The 16913-nt window shown below is 40.7% G+C and overlaps 1 long non-coding RNA gene across 2 annotated transcripts in view; it reads left to right on the top strand.

The window, feature by feature from the left end:
• Positions 1 to 1267: 1267 nt before the first annotated feature.
• Positions 1268 to 16913, top strand: part of LOC147203370 (uncharacterized) — an 88796-nt gene continuing 73150 nt past the window's right edge. For both annotated transcript variants that reach the window (XR_015101241.1, XR_015101240.1), the window contains exon 1: positions 1268 to 1506. This is a non-coding gene — a long non-coding RNA (uncharacterized LOC147203370). The remainder of the gene's footprint in view (positions 1507 to 16913) is intronic.

Genomic DNA, 16913 nt, shown 5'->3' with positions numbered 1-16913 from the left:
TTTCATCACGTGTTGACATGACCGATAAGTGTACGACATCATCCGCTCGTATGTGTTTATGCTTTGACTTGTGCATCGATGAATGAATTGAATGAATGGCAACCTATGATTTTCACAGTCATTTTTTTGCATTACTTTGGATTTCTTGCAAAATCATCCAAAAATATACATTTGAAATATTAAATGTAAATGACAGTACATATGATGTAACGTTGATTGATTTAAATAAGGAATAAATATACCGTTTTAATGTGTTTACGGAGGGTAGGAAAGGTGAGCATTTTCATTGAGGGCGGGGGGCTCAGCGACACCCATCTTGTTCGTTTGACTTCCCCTGTCTCCACCTCATACGAGAGACAAATCTGCAAGGTTATCCTGAGCAAACTTTTCTTTCTCCACTCATTCGATCATCCCTGTAGAAGTTATGTCCAAAAGCCCGTTATTATCCGGTATTAATAGATGCAGCCCCTGGAAGACAAAATCAGCTATTGATAATTGCAAAGAGTCCACGGCGGCTACTGTATCGATCGGCTTGTCCTCCTCTCCCCTGCTACAGAGAGATAAGGAGACACACTCTTTAGAGCGATATAATTTCTTTTGACCTATCTGCTTGCTACAGACTTATGATGAATAGCCGGAGTGGCTGAAGTCCTTTATCACCAAAGTTACCCCCTTGATATAATATTGATTCTTTATAACTAGCTCGCCACACAAAAATCAAACTGTCCACTTGGCCATCATCATCATCAATATCATCACAAAGGCGGGAGGCATGAAGATCCCTTTCTCTCTTTTTTTTCCCCACTTCCAAATTGCGACTTTTACAATCTTCTCCGTGGGCCTAATCGTGAGTCTGCTGATGATGAAAGGAGAGAGGAAACGTGTAACGTTGCCATTCAAGACGAGGTGCCATTTAATCTCAGGGTGGGCCACACGCACGTGCACGCGTACCAGCAGAGAAGGAGCAGGAGAGGAGGGCGGGGAAGATGCGTTGGGGATTGGAATGCGCATGGTTTGGAAGAGAATGTTTGAGTACAATTTCTGAGCTGTTTTGAGTCATATATTATTGGTTGTATTCAGCATCATCACACATATGAAAGACAAGGGGAAATGGTCAATTTTTGGTCACTTTTTGCTTTACACAGCATTCCATAATCCAAACCTTTAAGCAGGCTGCAGCATATCAGAGCCCCATCACGGCGGCTGCACTCCGGTGAGGTGGGGGTTAGAAAGTAGGATGTCGGAGTGGAAGGCGAGAGAGGGAGAAGTGGATATCACCCAAACAAACATTTTAGCCATTTTCACTCTCTTTCGAAGTGTAGACCTCGGTAAAACGCTCTGCTTTGGTTGTGCAGACCCCCTCTCTACACCTCAAAATGCAGCGGCTCGCTCCTCTTGAATAGCCTCTTCTCTCTTTCGACGTAGCGATTTGCGTCAGCTTGTCTCTCCTCCACTGAGGATACAGAGCGAGGCAGCAGGCCGGGACAGTGACGAAGACCCCGAAAGGTAAAAGATAGATTGTCTTCTTTGATTGATTTATTTTTTTTAAGACCGTTGTCAGAGATTGGTGAGGCAGTGAGCATGAAAGTTTGATGGCTGCATCCGCGCGTACAAGACATTTGGGTGCATCTGGTGCTATGCCCCATGCATATACGCGCACAATCCCACACGCATACGAAACACTTTTGTTGCCTATGGCCAGCCAAACAAGCTGAGTCAAACTGCACCAATCAGAGAGCGGTTGTCATGAATGTTTTTTTTTTCATCACTGGACATTTTTTTAAAGCTGTTTTTGGAAAAAAAAATATTGATATACTTCTTTACGTCACCCATCCTTTGAAATCTTGTGCTTCTTATTTGATATATAAGAAACCACCGTGCCTGAGGAAAAACAACCAATCAGAGATAGGAGGCGTGACTTATTAGGTGTCAATCATTTGTCACACACTTGTAGGCACATCCATGTGCAGTCCTCACACTGAACTTGTTACCTCCAGAAAAAAAACATCTTATTCGTAATGGCATGTGACTAGAACACTAAATATTAACTATTTTAATTTTGTTATTTGACGAGGCTGTGGGAGTGTGCCCACTTAGGCGCGACAAATGATTGACACTTGTAAGTCACTTCTTCTGTCTCTGGTTGGTTGTTTTACCTCAGGAGCAGTGGTTTCTTGTCATATGAAATGAGAGGAACACGATGGGGCCAGATGCAGCTGCTTTTTAAAAAAATATATTTTACAGATCGTATTTACTGTCGTGCAGTATTGGCAAGCCATAATGACTGTTTGAACAGATACAGCAAAACGGGGCAATAAAGATTGAGCTTTATGAACTCTGCCTGACAAACAAACTCAAATTCTGGAGCTCTCTGTTAATGTTCCTCGATGGTTAAATTATGCGACAATGCTGTTTTCACATTTAAAGTAAATTCAGTAAATGAATACATTTAAATTAATTCAATTCAAGTGAATGAAGTGAAATGGCTGGTGACCAGTTCAAGGTGTACCCTGCTCAGGTAGAAAAAGTAGGGCAGAAAATCTATAGTTGGAAAATACTGGAAAGAGAGAAAAATATGAAGTAAATTCAGGCAGTTTCAGTTTTACTGGTACCTCGACTCTCTCAGTGGTTAATGACCTATCCTTTTTCATCTGAAATATACAACTCCCTCAAGACCACCTGTTAAAGAAAATGTCTTAGGTAGTGTCATTTACAAATGTATCATGGAGTTCTTGTCTTTATAAATATTATCGTGGGCTGGTTGGTTTATGATCTGGAGGAACTGAAAACACAGACACCAGTGCTGACATATTTTTGCTGATCGAAGACATGATGAATTCGGACCATTTTACCGGTTGTATCGATTGCCTGTAGATTGTGGTCTTTAAAGATGCAAAAGATGTGTCAAAGATCAGGAGGTGTAATATCATCCGCTAGTGTCTCCTCTGTGAACAGTGGATTTCGGACACATTGGAAATAAAAAGTGATGAATGGCTCCCACCTTGAGATGAGCAACATTTGACCTGACTGGTCCAATCTGAACTAATTGAAATGAATTGAATCAACCTATTTCTTCTCCTACTGTAATTAAATTAGAAGCTGGAGCGTAATTGGACATCGAGTTGGCACTTCAGAGGCGATGACAAAATCCTCACTGTTGCCACCAAAGGCCCAAGTGTCAAATTTAGTGTGAAATGCGCTGCGCCAAATGCTGGCTGACACACCGACAAGCCCGCTACTTAGGAAGAAGGTGATCATCCGGACCGTTTCAAATTCTGTAATGATCTCTAAATAAGCTGTCAGCATCAGGCACATGAGTTCAAATCATCCATGGAGTGCCAGCTCACAGTCACATTTATCTTTTATGTACTTACACATTTTGAAAGAAAAAAAAGTCCCCCTGAGCAGTTTTGGGTGAAAAGATGGAATTTGACAAAAAAAAACAAAAAAGCGATTCAACCAGTTGGGTGACCCTGTAAGCTTTTAAGATCCTAACACACACACACACACACACGCGCACACACACACACAACATCATCACCATGCTGAATATATAGTGAACACATTTTTTAGTCCCTTAAGATAGTGAGAACAGTTTCACGTCTAAATTGGGTATTCTATATTAAATCTATCCACAACTTGACCCGCATGAGAAAGGCAAGTGTTTTACTACTCCAAGGCCTCGGTCATCTGCAGTTTTGATGCCATTTCCAAGAGCAATGAGAAGAAAAGGACTAAAGCCACACTGATGACACTTAATCTCATTGGAATTCCTTGTCAGGTTTGACCTTGGAAAGTTATTAGCCGCTAGACAACTGACTGCGTATGTGTCCACCGTTACGTGTGTTAGGGGGCGGGAGGGGCCCTACCTGTGTCTACCTGTAATTATGTGATTGATATGTTTATATTGCAAAAACACAAAAGAAACGTTCGCTTCGCACTGGAGCTAAACATCATCGTACATGCATAAAAACCTTGGTGTGTATAGCGAATGTTGTTGAAAATAACAGTGGACTGCTGGATTCTGTGGGGTTCGGATATGTGTACCGCATTCTCTGTTCAATAGAAGCCTTTGCATTTTTAAACAGCGTCAGTTACTTTATACTGTCATTGTTTTTGGCACTGTCTGCCTTCCTTAATCCCAGTAAGTGCATAGCTCAGTGACAGTGTTGAACTCTTTCTGTTTCCGGAAGTGTGAGGATGCCGGACATGCGTCATACAGTATAATCTTTGTGCTGAATGTTGGAACTCTACGAATCTTATGACAGTTTAATCAGTAGCTACAACTGAATAGCCTAATTGTATTGTTGCTGTGTGTCAGGGTATGGACAAGATGGGGAGCAGTTGTTCAAGATGCATGTTTTTGTGGGTCTTATGTGATGTGTTTGGTGCCATACTGATACTGAAGAGCTTATTTTGTAATAATGATTTACATGTATTGTCAAAATTCAATAGTTGAGGTCTAATTTCTTCTCACAGCCATGACCATAAAACATCCGTACAATCTAATGAGAGTTAATCCAAAAGCTGTATTGCATTATCCTTGCATTATGTAGCTGTACTGTGAGTATACGATATGTGTTTGCACGTTTGAGCAGCTAAAATTACTCCAAATTTGCAGGACACACTCATTACATCTGTTAGATCAGTGATTCTCAAAGTTTTTCTGGTTAAACCTGAGAAAAATGTTCAAACGGCATGTAATTTTACAGTGGAATAAACCTTTTTTAAAATCCAGTACAGTCCATTTGCTCAGTACAGTTTTGTTGTATTTAACTTAAGTACCATACATTTGCATTCAAGCTTTTAAAATGGTTTGTTTTCAAACGTTTGATTAGGTACACATTTTTTAAACGTTCACATGCATTACATTTTATTTGGATCATTGTTTAAGTTCAGTTCAGTGAGAGTGTCAAAAGATAATGTTATATACTTTTAGGATTTTTTTGTACCATCCTCTGCCTTGTTTCTGATGAACACGTGGGTCTTCTATGCTCCTGTATTTCTATGTTGCCATGGTGGCACTTACTCACCTCCCCTCAACTTTACTTATATACTTTTTTCATAACAGCTGCAGCTCCACCAAAGCACTCAACAGAACACATCAGATAAAACATAAATGATAACACAAAAAAGAACAAAATATTTTTCTCCATTCCTACATACGCTTTGTTATGTGAAGCGGTTTATAGATGAAAGAGGAGCGATTCAAAGTTTCCTTTCACTCATTGTCAGAAATGGCTCGATCACAGCTTGCATGGTGTCACTCACTTAGCTTTTAGGCAGTACTTTGTTTGTGAACCACTGAGGATATTAAGGCAAAGAATGATGTAAACTTTTATATCAACTAGATCAGGGGTCTCAAACTCAGGTCCTGGAGGGCCGCTGTCCTGCATGTTTTCCAAGTCTCCCTGTTGGACACACCTGCTTCCGCAGAGCTTGCTGATGATCTGATCATTTGAATCAGGTGTTTTGCAACAGGGAGACTTGGAAAACATGCAGGACAGCGGCCCTCCAGGACCGGAGTTTGAGACCCCTGAACTAGATGAATATAAACTCTCGCAAAGCTAAGACCTGATTTTAAAATAGCATTTAAAAATTAAAATAATACCTGATAGGAGTGCTTTCCAAATGGTAATTTTGTAATCAATCAACAACAGCAACGAAGAAATGCAACACGAAGGGATCTACTTTGGGAGATGGCTCGTGCGTAAATGCTGGCTTATATTATTTTTCTTCCAAGCGCATGGCTAGCTACACCTGACCTGTTTGCCAGTTTTGCAGTCCGCTCTGTGCTATGCATAGCGAGGGGGTGTCCTTGAAGCTCTGGCCAGTCGAATGACACTTTGGTGACAGAAAGTCAGTTGTAAATTATGTCTTTATGGACCATGTCTAAATAGTGGCACAGCTGGTCTAACACGATTATGGTGAATTTGATCATGGCATGAGCAAAGACATTTTAAGCCTTGTGAACATGTGCGTGGATGTCATCATATTTTGTTTATAAATATAACAACAGCATGCATTAGTGATGAGAAAATGAAGCTTCAAATTTGCTTCATGAACCAGTTGTAGTTTTTGACTCCTTTAGATGGCACTCTCTATTCAACGCTGGGCAGAAAGTACACTGAGGGCCGAATTCACGAGCAGATTGCATGGCTTTTGCATGGTGCTAACCAGTAAAAATGAAGCAAACCAATGCCGTCTAATCCACAAAGCACGTGCAGAAACGTCTCACTAATTGAGACACCAAGCAGAATGCGTCTCGGTGCGCCAGTAGTATTTGCGAGGGTATGAATGAGGTAATATGCATATATTTGGTGAAGGATTTGCCCACCTCTATGCAAATGAGCCTCACTTGTAAACAACGTCTACTTCACTAATGTCAGTGCTAATAGCCACACGCAGTTTGAATGACTCAAATAACAAAGCCTTTTTTGAGGTTGTGAATGCTCCGACATAAACAAAATTACACCTCCATCTCCTCCCGTACAGACACCCACCTAACCTGTGCTAAAAGTCGGCAGTTGGGCCCAGGCCGGTCAGATGAAAGTCCAGTTTGCATTTCCTCAGTCAGGAAAAAACTCGCGTTGAAAAGAAAAATCATAACCTAATGCATTTGATTTGAAGGCACCTTTCTTGACACTCAAGGGCACCATGCAATCTTACATTACATTTAATAATTGTAAAATATCAATAAATAAGAATTGGAATGAGAGAAATACATCCATTCATTCATTCATTTTTCGAACCGCTTTATCCTCATTAGGGTGACGGGGGGTGCTGGAACTTATCCCAGCTGTCTTCGGCAGTAGGACACCCTGAACCGGTTGCCAGCCAATCGCAGGGCACACAGAAATGAGCAACCATTCGCACTCACACTCACACCAAGGGACAATTTGGAGTGTCCAGTCAGCCTGCCATGCATGTTTATGGAACGTGGGAGGAAACCGGAGAAAACCCACGCAAGCATGGGGAGAACATGCAAACTCCGCACAGGAAGGCGGTAGCTGGAATTGAACCTGGTACCTCTGCACTGTGAAGTGCAACTTCAACTCGACTACCGGGCCGCCCGAGAGAAATACATAATATATATATATTATATATATATACATATACAGTATATATATATATATTTTTTTTTTTGTTAAAAGAGAGAATGGGCCAGATGAAAATTGGGTGAGGAGTCAGCTTTAAATAGGTGCGTGTACAGTTGTGATATAAACTGACAAAAATAGTCTCTTCCTAATCTTTCTGCCATGGTGTTCTTGGTGCAAAGCCTGCATTTATTCTTTGCCATGTGTGCAATCAGGGGGAAAAAGGTGCAAACTGCATTCAGCAATCAAACTTTGTGTGTGTGATTGCGCTGGTATATGTCCTGAGCGCAAACATTTTTTCTTTTGAGAATAGGACGTTAAAATGGAGCTCACTGTGGGTGAAAATCAAGAGCAATTAAAGGCATTATCAGCCGCCGCAATTAATTCTTTTTGGACTTGGCCCTGACCTGCCATTTTATTTAAACCAAGAGTGTCATCTACAGGGGTAAAAAAATTCAAATGGTTCATGAAGCAAATTTGAAGCTTCATTTTCCCATCACTAGCGGGCATCACACCCTCTCAATCAATGTGGAAATCAGTTCAGTGAGCACATTGTTCTTATTATCATCATGATTATAGGTACTGTCTGGCGTACAGCTCTTGGGGGAGCCACATGAATGATTGAGGTGGAGATAGATAGATGGGGTCGACGGACATGTTGAAATCCCCAGCGGTTATTATCAGCTCATTCTGTATTTAATATTTAAATTAATTGCCACACAGGCCAAGAGCAGTAAGAATGCTCCAGTCACACATGGAGAGCAGCGTCCTTTTCTGCACACAAATGTTTCCATGCGAAATGTGAGTGCACCACATTTGATGAGAATGACAGGATTGGCTTTGATTTGAGACAAATGGAGTTCCCGTTCACAGGTTGGTGCCAAGTGCCCTTTTCATTATCAACACTTGGTCTATTACGCCTCTGTGCAGATTTGTGGTGTGCACCATGCCGGATTTGTCCCAGTGAGGAAAATAAATGCCATAGGTGTTCAAAGAAATTAAACAAAAATGGTGCATTATTTAACTGATATACAAAAAAAGAAGTCAAAATAATGAAATGCAAATAACAATTTCCTCAGAAATTGTCGTGTGTAGTTGCTGAAAATTGCTACGACCAAAAGTGAGTGTGAGTTAGTTAATGCCACACCATATTATAGCAATAGTACCATGCAGATATGCTCATCATGGGTTTATACTTAGAATATGGCATGACATCACTGGAAGTTTAGGAAGTGCTTCGATGTTCTGGTGATGCCATGGCATTGTTAAAAAAATACTGAGAAGAATGGCGGCAACAGGTGTTCCAGAGCATTAGCATCTGTATGCATGAGAACATTTAAAGTTAAGCTGAAATAGTCCTGTTACGTTTATTGCAATTACACTCATGTGGTAATACTGCAGATCAGGCTTCTCATGCCACCAGACAAACTGAAATATTTGCTTCTTCCTACGGTGACTTGCAACCTGTGAACAAGTTACACCAACCTAACCCCTGATCAATGCGACACATGATGTGTTTTGTCTTGTTAATGTCACTTCGAGTCTGTTATGTGTTTTGGAGCACTGCCAAATAGTGACAGAAGAGCACCTACAAGTATTTTGAGGGGAGATAATTGTGACCCGGGAGCCTTTGATTGCCAGTATCTTCCACTTTGAGCGGCCCGACTCCCTTTTCACTTGCACCAACATCCTGATTACAAATCATCTTATTGATTTGATGAGTGCAAGATGTTTGCTAATAACTGTTCTCATGCCATCTGTTAATCTTTGTTGTGATTAAAGAGGTAATCCCAGAACCCATTATTCCCAGTGACAAGAGCAGTATCGTTCGCTTACGCAAGACCCGACCCCTCTCATTGGCCGGGGCAGGGATGGAAGGGAGCTCAAGGGGGAGCAAGACCAAGGATATCAGTGATCTCCAAATGCAATCTATTGCACCCAAACATAACAAGCACAATAAAAGAAAAGCAACAAAAAAAAAACCAAAGAGAGAGAATTACACCCTTTGCTAAAAATCAATCACTCTGTATAATCACACAAAATGATTTTTCTTAAATATGATAATAAATCAGAGGCTGGATCAATAGCCTGTGGACCTACTGCTTTGCCCTGATAACGTATCAATCAATATTTAGTATTTTAATTAATACCTCAGTGGAGCATTGAGCCTCTGAACAATGACTGAAATATAATCCGTGATAAAAATGGACCAAAATAAAGGCAACATAGTTCTATTCAGCTGTTTCTCATATCTGTCATTGATCAGTCAATATTGTAGGTGTGATTAAAGACCCTTTCAAAATGAAGCTCACTCCGGTGTGTGTGTGTGTGTGCGCGCGCGCGTGTCGAGGATGCTGCGTGCAGGTCTGTGTTTACATGGCAACACACTCATCGATCATGTGTGAAAGGGATTTGCAGTGCTTCAGAAGCAAGTGCTTTAAACTGTGCATACCTGGCCATGTGAAAGCCATTTGCCAGGTGGTTATAAATGAGAATTCTACATTCTATTCTAACAAAAGAAGCACTATTCATTTTAAAATAGCATTAAAATAATGTAATGTGTAACAATGTTTTCATGTTTTTTTTGCCACTCATCTGATTGTTTATCCAATGTTTAAGTAGAGTAATCCTAATCTTCACGCTTGTGTTTAAAGGTTGCTCGCCTGCACTGTTGCTTGTCTTTAGGGGGTTTATAGCTGATTCCCTGAACTGCTCTGCACCATATTGTAAAGACCGGCAATTAATTGGCTGCTGTGTAACTCTGACACAAACACTTAGGCAAATAGTTCCAGAGTGATGCTTTTAAGTCAACACATTCCGAATATGCACGCGATGACCCGTCTGTAATCTTTTCTTAAGGTTCTAAACACGAGACTGCCAACTGTTTTCCAATTGGATTACCTCTTGCCCTTTGTAATTGGAATCCTTTTCGTTTCAAACAAGATTAAAATGTATGCATATTGAAACAGACAGACCAAGTTTGGTCGATGGCTTTTATGTTGTCCGTCTGTCTGTCCGTCTATCTATCTATCTATCTATCTATCTATCTATCTATCTATCTATCTATCTATCTATCTATCTATCTATCTATCTATCTATCTATCTATCTATCTATCTATCTATCCAACCAGCACAATAGAGCGCATGCCTGTAGAACAGATTATTTTAAATATCACACAAGGCTTTCTGGGTGTCTTTCCCAGGTCAAAGGGATAGTAGGGCACAACAACAGGGCCAGCCCAGATGGTGAGTTTCTTTTAAGCTGATCCTTGACACATGCACTCTTGTATATACACACACTCATACATTTACACACACGCACACACACTGGGTGCTGGTTGATTTTGCTCTATTTTTCTCATTAGTTGTCATCATTTCGTATTTTTCATTTAATAAAGTAACAACCTGTAATGTTGGAGGAGTGTATTTTGAAGCAACATGACCTGTAAAAACTCATGTCGATCTTTAAGTGGTTTGCAATAGCACAGTGGCTCTGTCAACAACCCCGATCACCTATTTTAGTGGGCCATCAATTTGTAGTTTAGTGTTGGACCGGCTTTGACAGCTTGGGTTCAAATTGTGTGCCGAGTGCAAGTCTGGCATGAGGTGCAGTGCAAATCAGCGCAGGGGAAAACTAGACTAAGTTTTGGTATTTTCACAGATGCTGTCAAGATGGTGCAGCATAGTACATTTTAAAACATCATTTTGCAACACAATGGGCATGAAAATAGACGACTTGTTTTGTTGCCAATTAAACCAACTCCTCTCATTCCCTTTAAGCCTGTTTGATAATAAACATCCATCCATCCATCTATTCATTTTCTGAACCGCTTTTCCTCACTAGGGCCGCGAGTGTGCTGGAGCCTATCCCAGCTGTCATTTTTACTAAACTTTAAATTTGAAAAAAAAAAAATATCTGGACTGTGATGAATTCAGATCAATTACAAAGCCTGACATAGGAGTTGTTTTATAAATTTGATGTGAATCCAGTGAAATGTAGAAAGATGCATGAACCATCCATCCATCCATTTTTCAAACCGCTTATCCTCACTAGGGTTGCGGGGGCTGCTGGAGCCTATCCCAGCTGTCTTCTGGCAGTAGGCAGAGGACACCCTGAACCGGTTGCCAGCCAATCGCAGGGCACACATATAAGAACAACCATCCGTGCTCACACTCACACCTAGGGACAATTTTGAGTCTTTAATCAGCCTGTCATTCAAGTTTTTGGAATGTGGAAGGAAACCGGTGTACCGGGAGAAAATCCACGCAGGTGCGGGAGAACATTCAAACTCCACCCAGGAAGGCCAGAGCCGGAAGATGCATTATAAAACTAAATTTGTTCTGATTTCTTTGTACCATCCCGGAGGGATAATTAGTGTTTCTTCATATCAGTCATTCATCAAAATAATCATAAGAATACTAACAATAATTTAAAAAAAAAACACTTTACAGATCTGTGACCTCCCTATCATCAACTTTATGTCATCCACACATGGAGCTCTGCTTGCAGTTCCTTAAAAATGTACTTTGCACGTTTCCACTTCCTGCATTCAGTTCAGTAAATCAGTTTCTCCTTCTAGCATGACTCATGTGCAGCATTTAAATAAGTAAACAAATAAACTTATCACTTATCAAAGAAAAATAAATAAATGAATAAATATAGTTTTTTTTGTGCTCTTTGCAATTATGAGCATTGTTGAAGCTCGCAATGTCCATGAGGCGCTAAATCGCACATTCATCCTGGTCATTTTTAAAAATCTTTTTATGAAGTTATGAACTCATTTGCATTGAAGTGTAATTCAGTGTTTTTGTTGCACAATTTGGACGAAAAAATGTTTTTCTTCATCTTTAAAAGAAATAACATTCCCTCCAGCCGATCAATAAATGCAGTCTTGCTGCTTTGTTCATATATTGTATTTATATATTTTGTATTTCTGGTATACTAATGTAAGTCAATGCAATTCATGCATTTGTGCTATCAGTGTACCAGGACTGAGGGCAACCATTTACGTGACACCTGGGGGCCTATTTTGATAGACTGCAGCCTGTGCGCCTAATGTAAAAATGAATGGCACGAATCTAGTCTACTTCCTGTGGGGTCGTGTTGGACCTTTCTGGGTTTTCCAGCGCACTGAGTTGCCTCACCCCTGACTCGTCCAACAATTTTGTCTACAGATTTTGTTTAAAAATGTAGACGAGATTTCAGATTCGGGAAAAGCTGCTTTCAGTTGTAATGCGATTTTAGTGTATTTAAACAAGGCACAGGCACACAAATTTGGGGCTCTGTTGATGAGAGTTGTATGTGTCATTGGATTTCATTTCTTAAATAAGACATTAGCATGGAGAAATAAATTTATGAAACTATTCATATTTGTTATAATCTTAAAAGTTACTTTTGCGGAGGGTGTGTATCACACAGAGGCACGATTGGGGGTACAAAGCGGTCTTCAATTACCTACACACATGCTCGGCTGAAAACATCATCCATAAGGGTATCTTGCAGTTAATCTGCTACTGTTATGCACGAACCCTAGCAAGTCTATTTCTGTCACCATAATGTCAAGCCCAGCATACACCACTCGAACCTCACACGTTTGACACAAACGATGGATGTCCGAGAAAAGACTACTTCCACCCCACAACGGTGCACAAAGGCGCTAATGCACCATTACGCCCAATTCTACCTGTGTCTCTGCTAGTTTTGCAAAATACCATGAGAAAAAAAAAACTCCACCCATGCGCATATTTACACTGCGCTTGGCAACCCTTATTTTCTGGAGTGCAGAAACACAAAATGGTTATTAATTGCTTTTCAATGCTAATTTCATAATTTATCAACACAATATATTCTATTCATCTGAACTTCTGCCTCATCACATTGCCATCACCAAAATGCAGTTGTTTGTCTTGAGTCAATGATCACTTCAACTCTGTGGTACCGCTCATGCCCCATGAATGTGGACTTCAGCTGCCAATCTCAATTAATCCCTGAGGTTCATGAGGTGCCAAGAGGCCCGATGTGGGGCTGGCATGGGCTGTGTTCGCTGAGTGGGTCAGCTGCCACTGGCATTAGTGTAATTGAATTAGTGCGTGTGAGGTTGGGCACGCGATAGGTGAAGACCTCATCAAGAATACAGTTAAATAGAAATTTAGGGGAAGAAGGTTTTAACATTTGTCTAAACCAGTTACAAGAAGTTACTCGAAGGAGTAAAATCATTCATTTGTCAAATATTTTGAACAAGACAACAGTTAAGACTGCGGTATGGATTAGAGCATTTAGAAGTTTTTAGTTTTTATATATATATAAATATATATATATATATATATATATATATATATATATATATATAGTATATAATGTATATGGCGGCCCCACCGGTTAGCATGTCAGTGCAGAGGTCGTGGGTTCGATCCTGGCTCCGGCCTTCCTGTGTGGAGTTTGCATGTTCTCCCTGTGCCTGCGTGGGTTTTCTCCGGGAACTCCGGTTTCCTCCCACATTCCAAAAACATGCATGACAGGCTGATTGAACATACTAAATTGTCCCTAGGTGTCTGTGTGAGTGGGAATGGTCGTGCGTCTCTGTGTGACCTGCGATTGCCTGGCAACCGGTTCAGGGTGTCCCCCGCCTACTGCCCGAAGACAGCTGGGATAGGCTCCAGCATGCCCCGCGACCTTTGTGAGGATAAAGCGGATCAGAAAATGGACATATATATATATATATATATATATATATATATATATAAGTATGCATGTGTGTGTGTGCGTGCATGTGTGTGTGGTGTGTAACAGAGTAATGCAAAATGTTTTTCTCTTAATACTATGTATAGTTACTGTACGATCAAACGTGTATACTGTTTTGTTCTGGATAATGTTTTCTCAGGCAGAGCTACAAGTTGCATTGAGACCCAATGCGACTTCACCATTGCTCCCGCCATATTGTGTTAAAAGAAAAGCCACAAACCACCTAAGTGTCAGTGTTCTTGAAGCAACAGTGACATGGAGTTGCAGACCGCCATACTCCGTAGTGGCATCCGTCTCACACACGCACACACACACACACACGCACACACACAAACGCACACACACACACACACACACACACACACACACACACACACACATACACGCACACACATTAGGTAAATTTGACCCTGGGACAAATTATTTGTATTACCTTTATTCTCAATGGTATTTTTTGTTCGTTTGTTTTTGTTTTAAAAATGGAAAAAATCCAATGGAGTCAATTTTGACTTCATTCTTGGTGCATGGACAGAAGCTTCTTTGAAGAGTTCAAAAGTTTACTGTTCCAAAAGAAATTTTAAATTTTCAATCACATCCACGACAGTATGGTATGATGTCAAAAGTCGACCAAGAGTTGAGATACCTTCACAAGAGACCAAGGATGAGATATAGTTTGGGGTAGCTGGGCGCAAAATCCATTGGCTTTTTGTGTACTATTTTTTTTTAAACTTAGCAATGCAGAAGTGTGACATTATAAACTTTAATTGACAAAAAGAACGTTTTTCTAAAAAAGAATAATTTAGTTAATTTCTAGAAGATGATGGACATTTGCGGAGACAGATTTGTTAGCTCATATAGGCAACTGGATTTTTTTTTTCGCCGAAATGTACTACAGTCAGAATAGAAGCTCTCTCGGCACTCCACTTCTATCAAGCCCAGTGAGCCCCTATTGATTTTTTAATTTTCTTCTCAGGATAAGAAGACAGAGAGTTAGGGAGCTCTGTTGAATGGAGAACTTCCCTCAGATTGCTGCTATTCTCCAGTTTATTGCATCCTGTCATTTGCACTTTCAGATGATGTCCAGTACGCCGCAGCTGCTGGAACCGATAAACACGGTGACTAACAATGGAAGGGCACAGGGCTGAAGAGGGGGGGACTGGATAACCACCACAGCGCACGCAAAAAAACGAAAGCGGAGAGATGTTACAAGTTGCTTCTGTTATGCAGCAGCAGGATTATATAGAAATATATTTAATTGCTCAACCACGCATCGGTACTTTCACTCAAAGAATGCCAGCCAATTTTAGATTTTATCTTGTGGAAGGAAGACGAAAATGTTAATTTACCCTCTGAAGTCAGACACGAAGATGGAGAATTTATAATGTGGCCCGGTGATTCAGTGGTTAGTGCGTCGACCTTGCATGTTCAAGTCAAACTCCGGCCTCCCTGTGTAGAGTTTGCAAGTTCTCCCTGGGCCTGCGTGGTTTTTCTCTGGGTACTCCAGTGTCCCCCGCCGACCATCCGAAGATGGCTGGGATAGGCTCCAAGCACCCCCTGGGACCCTTGTGAGGATAAACAGATCGGAAAATGGAGGGATAGAATTTGTAATTTTTTTTTCATTAAAAAAAAAGTTTGCAATCTGGCTGGCTTTCAGTTTGTGTGTGTGTGTTTTTTTTAACATTCTCTGTACAAGACTTACCATGGCTTAAATTAAATAGTTTTTTTTTTTCAGGATTGAAGGAAAAAGCATTATTTTAACATTTTGGGATTTGCTTGTTGAGGATGAGTCCCGGTTCCCCATTGTATGTGTTACCCTGAGCCAAATTAATTATTACCTTTACCCCCAGGAAATGCAATCAAAAATTTAATGAAATGGGACAATGGTTTTGTCTCATTGCTATTTGATAATGTGTGTACAAGACAAATTGTTGTTGTATTCCATAACAGCTTTTTGTCCTTTTTTGCCCAATACGATTTCAGGTCATTGCCGCAACGTTTGTTTTTGTGTGTAGATCAAGAAAGAGAGGTGAGTGACAATTTGAAAAAAAAAAAAAAAAAGATCTCTTACAACCACTAATTAAAATTGAATAGTCAAGTTGATACAAAACAACCTATTTCAGCTCAAGTAACTATTTCAGGGTGAGGCTGATACTTTTCTTCAATAGCTACTCTAGCTACCCTTTGTTTATTTGTATTTTCCTCTCGATGTCAGAAAATAAAAGAATATAATATAGGGTATTTCTTTTTTTCCTCCTCCCGCACTCTCACCTTAAAATGAAATAATTGATTTTATTTATTAAAAGTAAAAAATAAAACAAATCCATCTATGAAGTTACTACTCCCTTGAACATAATTACTGTGTTGAATGAAGACTGATTTCTTTCTTTTTACTATTTTATCTACCTTATTTTCTGTCAAATTATTACTGTATATGTTTTATGTTCAATAAACAAACCAATAAAAAAATAAATAAAAAATAAAAGTTCAATTTAAACTGTGACACTTTCTGGAGAAAGTCAGTGTGGTTAATTTGATAATTATTTTATTGTAATAATAAAAACAACAACAACAAGAAGAACAATAATAATAATAATTATTAGTAGTAGCCCCTCCGTGAGTCGTCACCTTACCGTGGTGGAGGGGTTTGTGTGTCCCAATGATCCTAGGAACTAAGTTGTCTGGGGCTTTATGCCCCTGGCAGGGTCACCCATGGCAAACAGGTTCTAGGTGAGGGGCCAGACAAAGCACGGCTCAAAGACCCTTTATGATGACAAAAATATATGGACCAAGGTTTCCCTTGCCCGGACGCGGGTCACCGGGGCCCCCCTCTGGAGCCAGGCCTGGAGGTGGGGCTCGTTGGCAAGCGCCTGGTGGCCGGGCCTACACCCATGGGGCCCGGCCGGGCACAGCCCGAAGAGGCAACGTGGGTCCCCCTTCCCATGGGCTCACCACCCATGAGAGGGGCCAAAGGGGTCGGGTGCAATGTGAGCTGGGCGGCAGCCAAAGGCGGGGACCCTGGCGGTCCGATCCTCGGCTGCAGAAGCTAGCTCTTGGGACATGGAATGTCACCTCTC

Source organism: Hippocampus guttulatus, chromosome 6 (assembly GCF_054856545.1).
Source record: "Hippocampus guttulatus isolate MCC_2025c chromosome 6, RoL_Hgut_1.0, whole genome shotgun sequence".
Lineage (NCBI taxonomy): Eukaryota > Metazoa > Chordata > Actinopteri > Syngnathiformes > Syngnathidae > Hippocampus > Hippocampus guttulatus.
The sequence above is the reverse complement of the archived record's forward strand: the minus strand, read 5'-3'. Positions and strand labels throughout refer to the sequence as shown.